The sequence below is a fragment of the Glycine max genome, chromosome 9 (genome assembly GCF_000004515.6).
Source record: "Glycine max cultivar Williams 82 chromosome 9, Glycine_max_v4.0, whole genome shotgun sequence".
Taxonomy (NCBI): Eukaryota; Viridiplantae; Streptophyta; class Magnoliopsida; order Fabales; family Fabaceae; genus Glycine; species Glycine max.
The window spans coordinates 9,098,810-9,116,772 of NC_038245.2; positions in this window are offsets into that span (position 1 = coordinate 9,098,810).

The window sequence follows — 17,963 nt, forward strand, 5'->3', positions numbered from 1 at the left end:
GTCTATAACAACCTTAAGATCTTCACATACTCTAACCTAACTCGAAACACACTAAAGCATCAATCACCAAATCACTATAAGAGCTAACTCGGGGTAGGGAGATCTTGTCCATGCATCCCATGAACACACAGGGGCATCAATCATGTCAAGACATGATCATGTAACCATAGAGACCACAACGAGTCCTAGGTAGTCCTTGGAGCATCCTCAGACATTTCTTGGATCAAAAGGTAAAGAAAAGTAAGATCTATCTCACTAATCATACGACTATCATCACTAACCCTTTAGGTTACCTACCTTACGCAAGAACACTCACTCTTGAATCCTTCCATGCTTAGCAATTAACGCCCTACTAACTGCCTTACACTTTTCTTAAGGTTTCACACTAAACCTCTTAACTATTCCTCACAACTTTGCCAACTACTCTATACTCTTAAATAAATCTATCCTAGACATCTCCCAGGAACTATGGTTACAGGTTTTTGTAGGTAGATTCTCAATCTCACACTTAGGGGGTAAACTAAACACATCCTCAAGGAACACAAGTACGACACTCACTAAGCTTACTTCCGTCTACGGTTAACTAGGATCATGCATACTCAAGTGTTTCCTCTCGAAACACCTTAATGTGATTAACAAGGGCGAAAGTCTCTCTATTCGTAACGAAAGTAACATGCCAGGTTATCAAGCAGTTTAACAAGGCATGATTGGAGGATAATCAGCCCATAACAAGATTAACAGTCAATTGACTACGAGGCAATAGTTTTAAATCAAGAAGGATCACTCATTCATAATCAACAACAATTATTCCAAATGAATTCTAGAAATGAAAACATGACCACAGTGTACACACATATGGAGACGTCAACAATCACTTGATTATGACAGAAACATCAGCAATCAAACTGTTTGACATAGGCTCATAACACAAAGAATGAATTATACTCGGGCTTGCAAGTGTAACCAAATTACTTGACTTAAGCACGCAAGACAAAGAATAGGTTGCACCGGAACAAGAAGGTATGGCCAAAATAGTATTCCTTATGAAATATATCTTGATGCAGGTCATCAAACTATAAGGCATTAGCATCACTACGAACAAGGAATCGCAAACAACCATACTATCTATGCAATTAAGGTAGAACACCATACTACAAGCATACATAGAATTATAAGGTTCCTATAACAAGTATATAACATACATATAAGAAGTAAGAATTAAACAGTCACTAAGGATGTATTAAGGAATCACAAGTTTTGACAATCACGTTTATGATCACACATAAAGAAAAAAAGCGATTAGCCGGCACATGTTAACACATGATTAAACACACTCATTCACAATACACATGCATGTTCAAGGTTCTTGACGACATTAATACACACATCAAGTTTTCAAGACCACTTGTATCACCTAACGGCTTGCCATGACATCCTACCACACTTCACAAATTATAGAGATGGCCAGTCTCATAACTCCTGACTTAATAGTGGAATTATGGTATAGCAAACATTAAGGATGCAAGGCACATCACAAGCATTATTAAGTCTCATTTAATCATGTAGAACAAAATACAAATAATAATTCAAGCATGCTCAACAAAAGTACTCATAAGTAACCACACAAAGTACACACCAGAATATGCTAAGCACATAACACACTGGCCGAAAGGTTCAACCTGCTCTAATACCACTAAATGCGACACCCTCTACCCCGACATACATATAAATAAGAAAAACATATAAAAATATGGAATTAACTAAAATGATTTTATTCAATTAGCATAAAGGATCTCATGTGAGTAAAAGGGTCACATTCGCTTTACTATTACCAAATAAAACTTAACATATCCGACTCAGAACAAAGTCATCAAAGTTTACAAATCTTGTTAAACAGTGGAATAAAATAAAGTAATGTAATATCATGCAATTTAAATAAAAACTCATGCCCCAATGTCACATCATATCAGAGCATTGTGTCTCAGCGTCCTCTAGCACGATGTTCTTTAAAGTCATCCACCTAGTCATCTGGTCCCACAAACACAAGGTTCGAGATCATCACATGATTCAAACACAAACATCACACAATGAGTGAGTTATCACATTTCTAAATAAAATACAGATAAACAAAGTCGTAATCAAAATAAATTATAGAAGTATTTATAGCATAGCTCAACCTACTATAATCCACGTTACTTCACCACTTTATCATTTAAAATTCATTATAGAAATCATCAATCACATTATACATGAATCACACACTCTAGTCAAGACATAACAACACTCACAAATTTCATAATAAGCAATTCATAGGCGTTATGCAACAATTATACTAAGCCTCAAGCTTGTATGCAATGTGGTACCATATTAGTGAAAAACCACATTGAGGCGTTTAGGAGTACATAACAAGACACACCAAACAATGGATATGTTAGGTCACTCTCACTAAGTAAAACCATAAGGTGACCAGTCAGGATCACTCTGTTTTGCGAGAATGCTTCAACCATATGGGATCAACATAAGCTTAAATGACCACTCAAACCTCTTTACCCCCAAGTCCTAGACTCCGAAGAATCTGTTAGAGTCTCACCTTCCTGTTCAGGTTAAACCCCTAAAACAACTTTTGCACACAAATACTGTCATGAATTATATAAGACCCACAACTTCACACTCGTGTTTCAAACATGTTTAACACATTGTGATACAATTTAACACTTTAGGTTCCTAGCTAGGAATTCTACACTTTCCCTTTAATACTTGGCGCATAGACACTTTTTTCAAGGTAAACACCAACCGGGTTATTGTATAATTCACACAACTCATAACACAAGTATTGTTACATCAAGTGTTAACCACACACTTATTCACAACCAAATTTCATGTCTACAATTTAACATCTTACAATGTCATGATCCACCATCACATGTTTACATGTTTTTCAAAAATTAACACATATTCAACTTTACACTTATGCTTAATCTCAACAACAATGTTATAATCTCATTACAACAATTTATCATGTCTCATAAATCATATGTAAGTCACACAATAATAATATTTGCTTGACACAAAGCATATATATATATATATATATATATTAAATCAAACTATATTATTTTCAATTAAAAAGAGTTTCTACAACAATTAAATTAAAATTATAAAAAAAATTACTACTCGGCATTAACTTTACAATTTTTTTAATTTATTGTTTTATTACTTTTATTATTACAATATATATAACATATTGATCATCATCGTGGGAAGATACATAACAAAAATAATAATTTGTATAAAATAAGCAATTAAAGAAAATATTATTTAAAGTACAATTCACGTTAATTAGAAAAAAACTAAATTTTTAGGATTCACACTCAACACAAGAATACATCAATTTCACAACAATTTCTCATCGGGACATCAATTTGTCCGTCAAACATATATAATTCACAGTTATCAATATAGAATCAAAATTTGCAGAAACACACCAAAACTCATTCCAATTGATCCTCTAAAGATCCCTAGACATGTTCTCACTATTCCCCAATTGTAAATAACTCATCTCTTACCTCTAAGTGGGCTCACGTGTGTAGCCTGACAGTGATAGTGGTGTCTCTAGCGGTTCCCTAAGATTCTTCAAGATTTTCCTTTATTTTCTTTGTTAGGGTTTCCAAGTGTTAAAGAGAAGGAGAAGGGATTGGAGCCTCCAGTTCACTATCTGCGTGCGATGAGAATTTCTCCCTCGACAGGCACTACTTTATAAATCCCAACGGGGGAGATGTGAGGAAATGCATTTCAAACCTGGTGTCCAAATTTCATGACAATCCAACGATTAACAAGTCCAAGATCATAGTTTTACTAGGATAGGTTTGGGTGTATGCAGGAAAAACAAAGAGCTATGTGTGAGGGACATTCCTCTCACCAAAGACATTATTTGGAAAATCCCAACGGTGGATATGTGACAAACTAATTTTTGAACATGATTTTCAAGTTTCACAATGATCCAACGGTTAAAAGGTCCATAATCATTGTTTTACTGAGACAAATTTGGGTGTATGCGGGAAAAAGAGGGGGTTTTGGGATAGGAAGAAGGAAAAATGAAATTGAGACGAAGAGGAAGCGTGGAAAAGTATCGTCAATGTGTAACATGTCTCTGTTTATAATTAGGATACTTAGGGCCTATTATTTACTCTATCTTTCTTCATTTTATCATTTTATAAAAAAAACTTTATTTTACTCTCTATTAAATGAATAAATAAAACATTTTTTTAAAGACATATATTTGTTTTATTTACCTTAAAACTATTATTTTAATTAATAAAATTATTTATCTTTATTTATTTAATCATAAAAACTTCATTATTTTTTTAAAATTTTATTTATTTTTAAATAAATTCCTTTCTAATTTATTTTATAAAAAATGGGGTGTTACAAAATTCCTTTTCATAAACTTGGTTGGTCGTGTTTTGAGTCGAGACAATTTGATTTTCTTATTTGGACTAGTTCTATTACGATACTAGAGAAGTAAATGTGAACCTTTTATCCTTGGAAATGCTTTTACATACTATGTGTTTGATGAACTTTTGATTAGTTCCACAATTACCTTTCGTTTATTACATATATGTGTGCGGGATAAAAGGTGTCACATCACATATTTTCGCATCATTCACCTACTTAAGGATCAAAACACAATATCACTAAGTCAATCTATAGTGATCAATATACAAGCGTTATGCAACAAATATACTAATACTCAATCCTATATGCAATGTGGTATCATGTTAGTGAAAAACCTCGTCGGATGCCTAGGAGTACATGACAAGACAAACCACACACTAGTAAGTTAGGTCATTCTCACTGGGTGAAATCATATGGAAACTAATTAAGGTCATTTTGTTTTACGTGAGTGCTCCAATCATATAGGATCAACATAGGCTTAGAGGAGCACTCAAATTGAGTGTATTTACCTCCAAGGTCTAAACTCTAAAGAGTCTGTTAGGATCTCTCTCTCCTGATTCATGTACAACCTAAAAAAAATTTTAACATGTAGACTTTATCTATGAACTATAAAAAAAACATGACTCCTCAATTATTCTCAAAATAATTTTTAACACGTCGCGCCTCAAAGTGATTAAACTAAACAGATTCCCATAATGGATCCCATCACAATACTCGATGCACATAAACTCATCATACTTAAAGGACCCACAGTCGTGTGATTGTACACACAATCTCAATCACAATCACAAAATATACTCGATGCGCATAAACTCGCCACTTACACACAATCTCAATCACAATCTCATGATCCCAACATAACATGTTACCACGTCTCGTGAATCATATACACAACACACAATAGTGATATTCACATTATGGTCATAATTTATCATCATGTTCACGCGGGCATTTAAAATCATGTATGGGTCACTGGAGCCCATATATCATAGTAATTTTTAACTTGTCATGCCTCAAAGTGATTAAACTCGTCGGATTCCCACAATGAAGTCCATCATAAAACTCGTCGCACATTAACTCATCGTCCTTAAAGGGTCTTATAGTTGTGTGATTGTACATGTGACACCCTCTACCCCGACATATATATAAATAAATAAAATATATTGGTAAACAAAATCACATGGGTAAAGGTTCACATTCACTTCAATTACCTAATAAACTCATTAAAAACATATTCGGCTCAAAATAAAGCCGTCAAAATTTACAAAAATATTTTGTTAAATCAGTGAGGTGAAATAAAATAGACTAACATCATAAAATTAACATAAAAACTTATATCCCAATGTCACATCTTATTAGAGCGTTGTGTCCGACGTCCTTCAGCACAATATTCCTTAAACAGTTCACCTAGTCATCTGCTCCCTCGAACACAAAGTTCAAGATCATCACAGGATCCAAACACAAACAGCAAACTGGGAGTGAGTTATCACATTCCTAACTAATAGAGAAACAAGACAACTAGATATACATATCATATAAACCAAATAAAACTTACTTACATGTAATTCCACCACTTTGTCATTCAAAGTTCACTTTTCATCCATCAATCACACTTTTCAATCATCAATCACATTACACAAGAATCACACGCTCTGATCAAGACATAATAACACCTCAATTTCATAATAAACAATTAGCAAGCGCATGAGACAATCATGCTAAGACTCAAGCCTACATGCAATGTGGTACCATGTCAGTGAAAAACCACCCTGGGGGCTTAGGAGTACATAACAAGACACACCACACAATGGGTTTGCCAGGTCACTCTCACTAAGTAAGATCATAGGAGACCAGTCAGGGTCACGATGTTTTGCGAGAATGCTCCAACCATATGGGATCAACATAGGCTTAAAGGAGCACTCAAACCCGGTGACCCCCAAGGCCTACACTCCGAAGAGTCCGTCAGGGCCTCTCCCTCCTGATTCAGGTCCAACCCCTAAAATCATTTTAGCACATAGACACTGCTAGTGAATTATACAATACCACGACCTCACACTCGTGTCTTAAACACGTACAACATATTGCGCTACAATTTAACACTGGTTCCTAAATAGGAACCTACACTTTCTCTTTAACACTGGTTCCTAAATAGGAAACCTACACTTTCTCTTTAACACTGCGCATTTACACTTTTCTCAAGATAACACTGGTCGGGTTATTGTACAATTCACAGCTTACAACACAAATAATGTCACATCAAGAGTTAATCACACACTTATTCACAACCAAAACTCATTCACAATTTCACATCTCATAATGTCACAATCCACCATCACATGTTTTCACGTATCTCACAATTCAACACATGTTCTACTTTACACTTTTACTCAATCTCAATAACAATATTATAATCTCAAGGCAACATATTATTCCACAATTCATCACATATTTCATTTATAAGCACTGCTCATGAATTATACAATACCATGACCTCACACTCATGTTTCAAACATGTTTAACACAATTGCGCTACAATTTAACACTGGTTCCTAACTAGGAACCTACACTTTCTCTTTAACACTACGCATAAACATTGGTCGGGTTATTGTATAATTCATAGCTCACGATATAATTAATGTAACATCAAGTGTTAACACATCCACTTATTACAATCGAATATCATGTCAACACTTTAACATCTCATAACATCACATCAACCATCTCATAACATTCCAATGATATTCATAAGGTACAACATACACATGTTCATGAAATTTAACCATAATATTCTCAAACTCCAACACTTAATAATTTTTGGAATCATACTATAACACTCTACAATATTATTTACATAAATTATTAATATAAATAACTACCTCTATATCTATAAACTAGCATACATCATATTGAATCACAAATTCAAAGTAAGCTTTAATGCACAAATTCTAAATAATTATATGAACACTTTGGTCAGTTTCAATTATGATATTAATTTTTCAAATTATATATAAAAACCTAATAACAAGAAAAGAAAAATACAAAATCAATATCTCACTCTAAATTTCTCTTACTTTATTTCATCAATTCATATTAATTAAGAAAAGCACTCGATTTATAGGGTTCACGCTCAACACAATAGCATATCAATTTCACAAAATTGGTCAATCAAACATATATAATTCATGTAATAATTATAAGGATAAAATGAAAATTGCAAAAACACCCAAAACTCATTCCAAGTGATATATCTAAGGATCCCTACACATGTTCTCACTAATTTCCAATTGTGAATAACTCATCTCTTACCTCTAAGCGAGCTCACGTGTCTTCCAACAACGACAGCGGCATCTCTAGTGGTTCCCTGAGATTCCTCCAGTTTTTCCTCCGACTGCCTCTAATAGAGTTCCCAAACGTCAGAGAGACGGAGAAGAGATTGAAACCTCCACTTGTACTGTCTTCATGCGATTCCTTTTTCTCCCTCCACAAACATTATCTTGCAAATCCCAACGTTTAAATTGTGAGAAATTAAATATTTAACAACATATCCAAATTTCATGAAAATCCAACGGTTAACGAAACCGGGATCGTAATTTTACTGAGACCATTTTGGGTTTCTGCGGGAAAGGAAAAGGCTACAATGCGAAAGGTATTTCTCTCAGCTCAAATATGTATCAAAATTCCCAACGGTGAGAATGCTCAGAATTGGGCTTCAAACGTAGTGCTTAAATTTCACGATGATCCAATGGTGAACGAGTCCAAGATCATCGTTTTTCTGAGACAAGTTAGGTGGTCTGCGGGAAAAAAAGAGGGTTTTGGGAGAAACGAAATTGTGAGGCAGAGGAGGCTGGAGTCAGTCTGAAAACTGACCTAGCATGTTGTTATTTATAGCTAGGGCATTTACGACCTATTATTTACTCTATTTATTTATTTATTATTTATTATTTTATAAAAACAAACTTTATTTTATTCTCTATCAAATAAATAAATAAAATACCTTTTTATTTTCCTCAAATCATTATTTTAATTAATAATTATATCTCCTTATTTATTTATTTATAAAATCTCATCATTTTTTTAAAACTCTATTTATTTATAAATAACAATCCTTTTAATCTAGTTTACATAAATTGGGATGTTACAATTTACCCCTCTTAAAAGAAGTTTCGCCCCGAAACTTGCCGAAAGATCAAGAAAAGATATTCACATATAGTTCTCAATATCAAGTTGTGTGCTATGTTGAAACACTTATCTGTGACTTCGATCATAAGATCTTCTACACTTGACGATAAATCGGTGATCCTCGTTCCTCAATGATAGTTTTCATGAGTTAAGTTGTGTCGCAAGAGTACATCTCAATGATAATAGAATGTGAATGACATACTATTTGGAGTATAATAATACATAGGAGACGCTAATGACAATTTGAAACGAACAAACAAACACAAGGAGACGGACTGATCACATGGTCGACTCTTTTTCGAACATCGGACGGTTCAAGAAAAATAATGAGTTTCGAGTCTCTCATGCTCTACCAATCCTAGTTCACAATGATTATCGAGAATACATGATTTGTCTACCTTCGAGTCTAAGCCTATTCCTTCAACATGATCTTTCTCACTTTCGTATACTTGACTCATAAGTCTTGCTTCAAGAAATCGTAACAGTTCAACTCTAATACTAACTGAATAAGCAAAACAAATCACTTCTCACTTCTATAAAATTGTTCAAACTTAAGTTTTACTCCTTATATAAATTTCACTAGAAAGCTTAAACTTACTCGAGTCATCTTTCATAAGGTTAGGGTTGATCCAATGGATCCTAAAATAACCTTTTGTTCACTACTAGTTAAGAGCATTACATCTTAATCTTAGGTTTCCTCTCATCTCAAAACAACTTCTGCCCAAGAAGGATTTTGTAGTTATCTTTCACCTAGACGTAGCATACTCTAAGGGTCATCTTCATCTAACTAAAATGCATACGAAATTCTTAGTACGAACATGATTCCCAAGGGTCTATAACAACCTTAAGGTATACCCCATAATTCAACTTAACTGGAAACATACTAAACACTAATCATTGAAACCATAACACTCAGGGTAGGAGATCCTGTCACGCATTCCACGAACACATAGTGATCATGACCAGGTACACATAGAGGCCACAATAGGTACTAAGGTATTCTCTATCAAACAAATAAATAAAATATTCTTTTTATTTTCTCTCAAATCATTATTTTAATTAATAATTATATCTCCTTATTTATTTATTTATAAAATCTCATCATTTTTTTAAAACTCTATTTATTTATAAATAACAATCCTTTTTAATCTAGTTTATGAAAATTGGGATGTTACAGTACAGTTCACAGCTCATAACTCAATGCATACACTATCTTAATACACATGTATCTTACAATTCAACACATACTTAATTTATCACACACACCTAATCTCAATCACAAAGTTATAATCCCAAAGCAACATGATATCACACCTCATGAATCATATATACATCACACAGTATTAATATTTACATGGCACAAAATATGTATATATTAAATCAAACTATAATATTTTTAATTAAAAAATTTAATAATTAATTGAACTAAAAATGCATTAAAAGTATTTATTGTTGAATCTTGATATATTAATTTCCTTCAATTTAATTTTATTATTTGAACTATTAATTCCTAATTTATTTTAATAATTCATATACATATATGTATTATAATCATCAACACGTAATAAGCTTATGAGACCAAAAACATGACAAAGAACGTTTCCAACAATCTAATTCGCACACTAATCTAGTAAATCTTGTCCTATTCTTTATATAGCTTTATGATTATCCAATTGATTCAAGAGCAAAACACAACCTTGCATATTCGCGTGGTATCATGGAGTATTATATAAAAATATTTTCGATCGTCATCAGTTAGCAAAACACAAAGATTTTCGACAGTTAATTGAACAATAATATATTAAAATCAAATAGATATCTCATGACACAAATATACTGAAAGCGCACTCAATTCACGATAATAAAGCAATCAAACATACAATTTATAGGTACGAGAAGCAAGAGAAAGACACATATTGTCATCATAGATAAATTTTTAAAGCAGGAAACAAGGGAATAGAACAGGCAAATTTCCTGCATGGGGTTACTTTTAGAAACATTTTCCCGAAATGGGTCTGTTTCTAAAGTAATTCCTGTATGGTGCTCTTTTTTACGTAGAGCACATGCAAATCGCAGCTCGTATTGGTGCGTTCCATCTCGACGCGACACCTGGCAGTGGTGTCGCCAGCTTCAATGGCGTTTTGCAGGGCTTGGACTCGCCAGTTTGACTAGCGAGTTGAGGGTAGGGGACTGTTTTGCTCAGACTACGTGCAGCAGGAAGCGTTGCAGGAGGGCAGCTTTTTTGCAGTTGAAAGCGCCAGTGCTACTGGCGATTTGCGCTGCAGTTGGGAGTAGCCAGTAGCACTGGCAATTTGAGCTCCTTTATAAACCACAGCTCCGTCCATTTCATGTGCGTTTCTTGAAAATCACTGAGAGTTGATATCTTTATAAAGGTGCAGATCCATATTTTATGTGCGTTTTTTATAAAATAGTGAGTTTCAAATTGTTTATTATCCTATTTTGTGTTCAATCCTAAAAACGTTGTTGAAGGCAGGTTTAAGGTACAGCTTTAAGGTATAAAAGTTCAAATGTGTATTGCATGAATGTTATTTTTATGAAGTAATTTTTTTATGCCGGAAAAAAGTATGAATGTGAAATGTTTATTATAATTTTTTGTAATTAAGTTGTATTTTTTTGAGTTAAATTTGTGAGGGTTAAAATAAAAAGTTTGTTTTAAAAAACAATTATATCATCATATTTATTTGAAGAAAATATGTTGAGTAAAAAAATTGTTTTGAATATGAAGTTTATAGTTATTTTATAATTATATTAAGTTGGTGTTGGTGTTTATGTTGTATTAGTGTCTTAAAAATTTATGAGTGTTCTTTGAAGTGTGTTTATGTTGGTGTTTTTTTAAGATGAAGTTATAGTATTTTTTTAATTATATTAGGTTCATTTGTTGGTGTGTTAAAAATTTATATGCGTTGAAGTTGAAAGTGTTATTTATTTTAATATATTTGTAGTAATAATTTTGTAATTACCTATTTTCATTTTGAAGTTATTATTGTGAAGATTAACTATTTATATGTCCTCCTAATTGAGATATTGTACAAATGATTGATGCTATTGATATTTAGACACTTACAAATTATAGACACCGTAGCAATACGTTTAAATTTTTGTTATATTTTTTTTTCGTCAAATCATTTAACGAAAGACCCCATAATAACTTATTTGACGATGCTTTGTTGTTTCTCGTATCATATTTATTTTAATATATTTGTAGTAATTTTGTAATTACCTATTTTCATTTTGAAGTTATTATTGTTAAGATTAATTATTTATATTATTAACTTCGTTCATGAATTTTTTTATTTTGTCTTTAAAATTACTATGTTGAAATTATTCATTTTTTTAAGTGTGTCCCATGAAATTTATTTCAAGTTAATTAAATTATTTTAAAAGACAAATAGAATGTGAAATTCCAATAAAGGGATCTTTTGTGATTAGATTTTATTAGTTTGGATTTAAAGTTTTATAAAATTGTTTGTGTTATTTAAGTGTGTTTATGTGAAATTTATTTAAATTTAATAATTTTGATTACATCTTCATTAGTTTAAAATTATTACATTGAAATCATTCATTTTTTTAAAAGTGTCTTAATGTGAAATTGATTTGACGTTATTTTTTTTTTAAATAAAGTTTTATTTTGAAGTTCCAGTAATGACTTTTTGTGATATCCATTTTATAATTTATTTGACGTGTTAAAATATTGTTTTTGTAGGTACACGATGAATTCGGTTATAACAGTGTTGTATTTCAATGGAAGGGTATATGAAGATAATGATGGTGTAATATTTGAAGGCAGTAAAAAAGCAATTCAGATTAAACGTGGAATTAGTTTCAATGCTTTGAAGAAAAAAATTGGAGATAAGGTAAAGTTACAAAATAATGAAATTATTTCTGCTATCAGCTGTAGATTTTTAGTGTCAGGAAAATATATTGCCTTGCAAATTTGTGATGACGAAGACGTTGAGACGATGCTGGAAAGTTTTAAACAACAACAAGAAATGTCAGTTCTAGAATTGTACATAGAAAAGGATGTGGCTGGTGGTTCAATGTTTCATTCTGCAAATTCCCTTACATCATGTGGAAATTATGTATCTAACGATGACACACAACCGCCAACAAATATGAGCAATTTAAACCTTGACGAAGATGATGATCATGATGATGATGATTATCTTGTGTCTAACTCATACATTGAAGAGTCTTTAGACGAAGATGACAGTGTTGACGGTATATCTGATACAGACGATGAAGTCACCGACATTCCTCAACCAGTAAGAATTGTTCACCCAGCAGAAGGTATAATTTGCTGAATTAAAAAATTAGACAATACATTTATTATTTGATGTCAATTGAATTTAATGCTAAATAAGCATTATTTGAATTTTTATTTTGAACTGTTAGGTGCACAACGAATTGAAAATCCATTTTGGAATGATGCTTTACATTATAACAATATCAACTGGAGTTATCCTGATGAAGAGGACATTTGCGATTTGGAGATGCCGTCGACCTTTAATGTTGGCCAAGAATTATATGTTGGCATGGAATTTGATAGTAAAGATGCGGTCAAAAATGCACTCAAACAATATGTTATGAAGGTGCATCAAAGTTTCAAAGTTGTTGAAAGCAAATCGAACAAGTATGTGGTTTGTTGCTTGAATAAAAATGCAGAGTGTCCTTGCCCTTTCTATATGAGAGCAATTTTATCCAAAAAAACAGATACGTGGAAAGTCACACAATGGGGTGGACCACACACATGTCTGAATATGACCATGACACAAGATCACGAGAAACTTGTTTCAGATTTAATTGCCACTTGTGTAGTAGGTACGTATTTTATGTTCATATTATGTTCATTTTTTGATAATTGTCATTTAAATTTTGTTATGTTATTGACAGGCATGGTCAGAGAAGATCCATCAATAAAAATTTCTTTGATTCAAGAGAGGATTAATAGTGAATTTGCATACAAGGTGTCGTAGAAAAAAGCGTGGTTGGCGAAACAGAAAGCCATTGCAATTGAATATGGCGATTGGGATGAGTCCTATGCGAAACTTTCGTCGTGGCTAACACACATGCAAAATCATTCTCCTGGATCATATTTTCAAGTACTACATGATGATTTTATCATTGGGAATACGGTTAGTCGCGAACACCGTCAGTTTCATAGAGTTTTTTGGACTTTTGGCCAATGTAAAGAGGCTTTCAAGTACTATAAGCCAATCATACAAGTTGACGGCACACATTTGTACGGCAAATACCGTGGGACCCTCTAATGGGCACATCACAAGATGGAAATGGTGGTGTCCTTCCTCTAGCATTCGCGGTGGTTGAAGGTAAGACGTTGACAGCGTGGTCATGGTTTTTGGCACACTTGCGTGAACACGTCACAGATAAAAATGGTATTTGTCTGATATCTGATCGACACGTGAGTATAAAGTCCGCTGTCGCTAACGAAGTACTTGGTTGGCAACCTCCCCATAGTTATCATGTCTACTGCATGCGTCACATAGCAAGCAACTTCAATCGAAAATTCAATAATGCAAAACAAAAAGAAATGTTGAAGAAATTGGGTAAGATTTCATATTTGATGGTCCCGTTTATTTACCTTTCATATATACTTATCCATGTTATTCATAACTAATTTTATGCAGCCTACACTCCTTGCAAGCACATTTTTGATCAAATTTAGAAAAATTTCGTGAACTGAGTCCAGCCATAGCAACATGGATTGATCGCATTTCAAAGGAAAAATGGACGATGGCTTATGATAGAGAAGGACGTCGATATGGCCACATGACAACCAACCTCTCAGAATGTATCAACAAGGTTTTGAAGGATTGTCGCAACATTCCCATAACAGCATTGGTCAAATCAACGTACAGTAGGTGTCGAAAGTACTTTGTTGAGCGTGGCCGCCAAGCGTAGAGACAGTTAAATGAAGGGCAAGTATATTGTTCAAAGCTTGTTAAAGAACTTAGAAAAAATCAAGAACAAACTTGTTCGCACATCGTTCGCGTGTATGACATCCACTCCACAAGGTTTGAAGTAGAGGAGACCTTCAATCCTATTACGCAACGTGGCGGACAAAAATGGGCAGTTAACTTGAATGGACATTATTGTCAATGCGGAAGGTATTCTGCGCTTCACTATCCATGTTCACATATTATTGCAGCTTGTGGTTACGTGAGCCTGAACTACTACCAATATATAGATGTTGTTTATACAAATGAGCACATCTTAAAAGCTTACTCCCCACAATGGTGGCCTCTTGGGAATGAAGCGGCTATTCCTCCTTCTAATGACACATGGACACTTACCCCTGACCCAACTACAATTCGTGCGAAAGGTCGGCCAAAATCAACAAGGATAAGGAATGAGATGGATTGGGTCGAACCATCTGACCACCGACAAAAATGCAGTAGATGTGGAGCCAAAGGGCATAACAAGTGTCGCTGTCCAATGCAATCTGAGCGTGGGAGTTGTTCAAATCATTGATTTATGCATAAAACCTAACCCTAATCCATAAACCCTAACCCTAAAACCTTACCCTAATCCATAAAACCTAAACCCTAATCCATAAACCCTAACCCTAATCCATAAAACCTTACCCTAATCCATAAAGCATAACCCTAAAACCTAACCCTAATCCATAAAGCATAACCCTAAAACCTAACCCTAAAACCTATCCCTAATCCCTAAAACCTAACCACTAAATCTATAAAGCCTAACCCTAAAACCTAACCCTAATCCATAAAACCTAACCCTAAAACCTATCCCTAATGCATATAGCCTAACCCTAATCCATAAAACCTAACCAGAAAACCTATCCCTAATGCATACAGCCTAACCCTAATCCATAAACCCTTACCCTAATCCATAAAACCTAAACCCTAACACCTAACCCTAAACCCTTACCCTAATCCATAAAACCTAACCCTAAAACCTATCCATAATCCCTCAAACCTAACACTAATGCATAAAACCTAACCATAATCCATAAACCCTAACCCTAATCCATAAACCCTTACCCTAATCCATAAAGCCTTTCCCTAATCCATAAAGCCTAACCCTAAAACCTATCCCTAATGCATACAGCCTAACCCTAATCCATAAAACCTAACCCTAAAACCTATCCCTGATGCATAAAACCTAATCCTAATCCATAAGCCTACCTAATCCATAACCCTAACCTAATCAAAACCTTAACCCCCTAATCTATAAACCTAACCCTAAAACCTAACCTAATCCATAAAACCTAACCCTAAAACCTATCCCTAAATCATTATACCTAACCCTAATCCATAAAACTAACCAGAAAACCTATCCCTAATGCATACAGCCTAACCCTAATCCATAAACCCTTACCCTAATCATAAAACCTAAACCCTAACACCTAACCCTAAACCTACCCTAATCCATAAAACCTAACCCAAAACCTATCCATAATCCTCAAACCTAACAAATGCATAAAACCTACCATAATCCAAAACCCTAACCCTAATCCATAAACCCTTACCCAATCAAAGCCTTTCCCTAATCCATAAAGCCTAACCTAAAACCTATCCCTAATGCATACAGCCTAACCCTAATCCATAAAACCTAACCCTAAAACCTATCCCTGATGCATAAAACCTAATCCTAATCCATAAAGCCTACCCCTAATCCATAAACCCTAACCCTAATCCATAAAACCTCACCCTAAAACCTAACCATAATCCATAAAGCCTACCCCTAATCCATAAACCCTAACCCTAATCCATAAAACCTCACCCTAAAACCTAACCATAATCCATAAAGCCTACCCCTAATCCATAAACCCTAACCCTAATCCATAAAACCTCACCCTAAAACCTACCCATAATCCATAAAACCTAGCCCTAACGTAAACTTTGTTTTATTATTTGTAAACTTAGTTTATTATTATAGTTTGATGCGCCACATAAAAATTATTTGTAAACTTAGTTTACTATAGTTTGATGCACCACATAAAAATTATTTGTAAACTTATTATAGTTTATTATTTGTAAACTTAGTTTATTATTTAGTTTGTCTACTTTAGATTTATTTGTAAACTTAGTTTATTATTTCGTTTGTCTACTTTAGTTTTATTTGTAAACTTAGTTTATTATTATAGTTTGATGGCCACATAAACTCTATACATTAGTAAGGCATAATAAATGAGATGCGATAGATTAATTGTCAAAATCAAATGTCTACAAACAACAACAAAATTACACAGATACATCAAAATCAGTCATTATGGTGTCCGTGATGTCGTGAGGATGTGCCACATGGTCGATCCCATCTTCGCGCTTGACGATCAGGATTTCTTCTGCCCGCGTTGTCTCCCCGCTTCTGCTTGCTCAGCCTCTGCAGAAAACTCCTGACGCAAATCAACACCTAATAAGTCGCCCATATCAGGTATTGCTCCGGGTACATTCCATTGCGGAGCAAATGGGGCGTTAGGTGTTGCCATGGGGCATCGTGTTGCTGTGAAGGAGTCATAGTGGGCCATGAAAAATGAGGTTGTGTTTCCGCAACACCACCGAACGAATGTGGTCTCAGAAGTATCAGTATGATGACCTGCAAAAGGATACTGATACATCTGTGAAGGATATTCGGAAAATGTTGCTGGCGTGTAATACATTCCATGACCACGCTCCATCATTTGTTGGGAATATTGTTCCGCTTCAACAGGCTCCCTTCGTCTGCCTATGCCCCGAGTTTCAACACTTGACTGAAGAATGTGAAACTCTTGCGCTGGGAATTCAACTCTGATGCTGGACCATGTGACACTGGCTCAGTGATTCTCTCTTGCTCTTCGATATAATCGCTAACTTTCCACGTAAGGCACGAGATCATCAACTGTCCATGTGTTCCTCCCTTGTGGTGACACCATATACTGTAAAGTCTCCACAACTTCACCCTGCAATTATTAGCGTCAAGAAATTAATGCTCATGCTTAAAAATAATTAGAAGTTAAACATTGAAAAACAGATAAATACCAATGTAGTGTGTTTGCATTGTTTGGGTCGACAAACATCTTTGTTTTACGCCTATACCACACCATGTAGTCCGAGTTAAAACCCAGTAGGCCCTCCTGTCGAGGATAAACGTCGACCCTAAACTCAGCTCGATTGTTCCACTGACTAATATTGGGCCAACAGGTGGAACCAATTCTCATCTTGTTTGCCTTTGAGCGTTATGCCATGGAGATTCTGCGGTTGCGAAGGACACCCGGGAATAGGTTGTTGCAATCCAAATTGTCGTAAAACTCTATCGGGTTGGTGCCACTCAACAACATGGAAACAAAT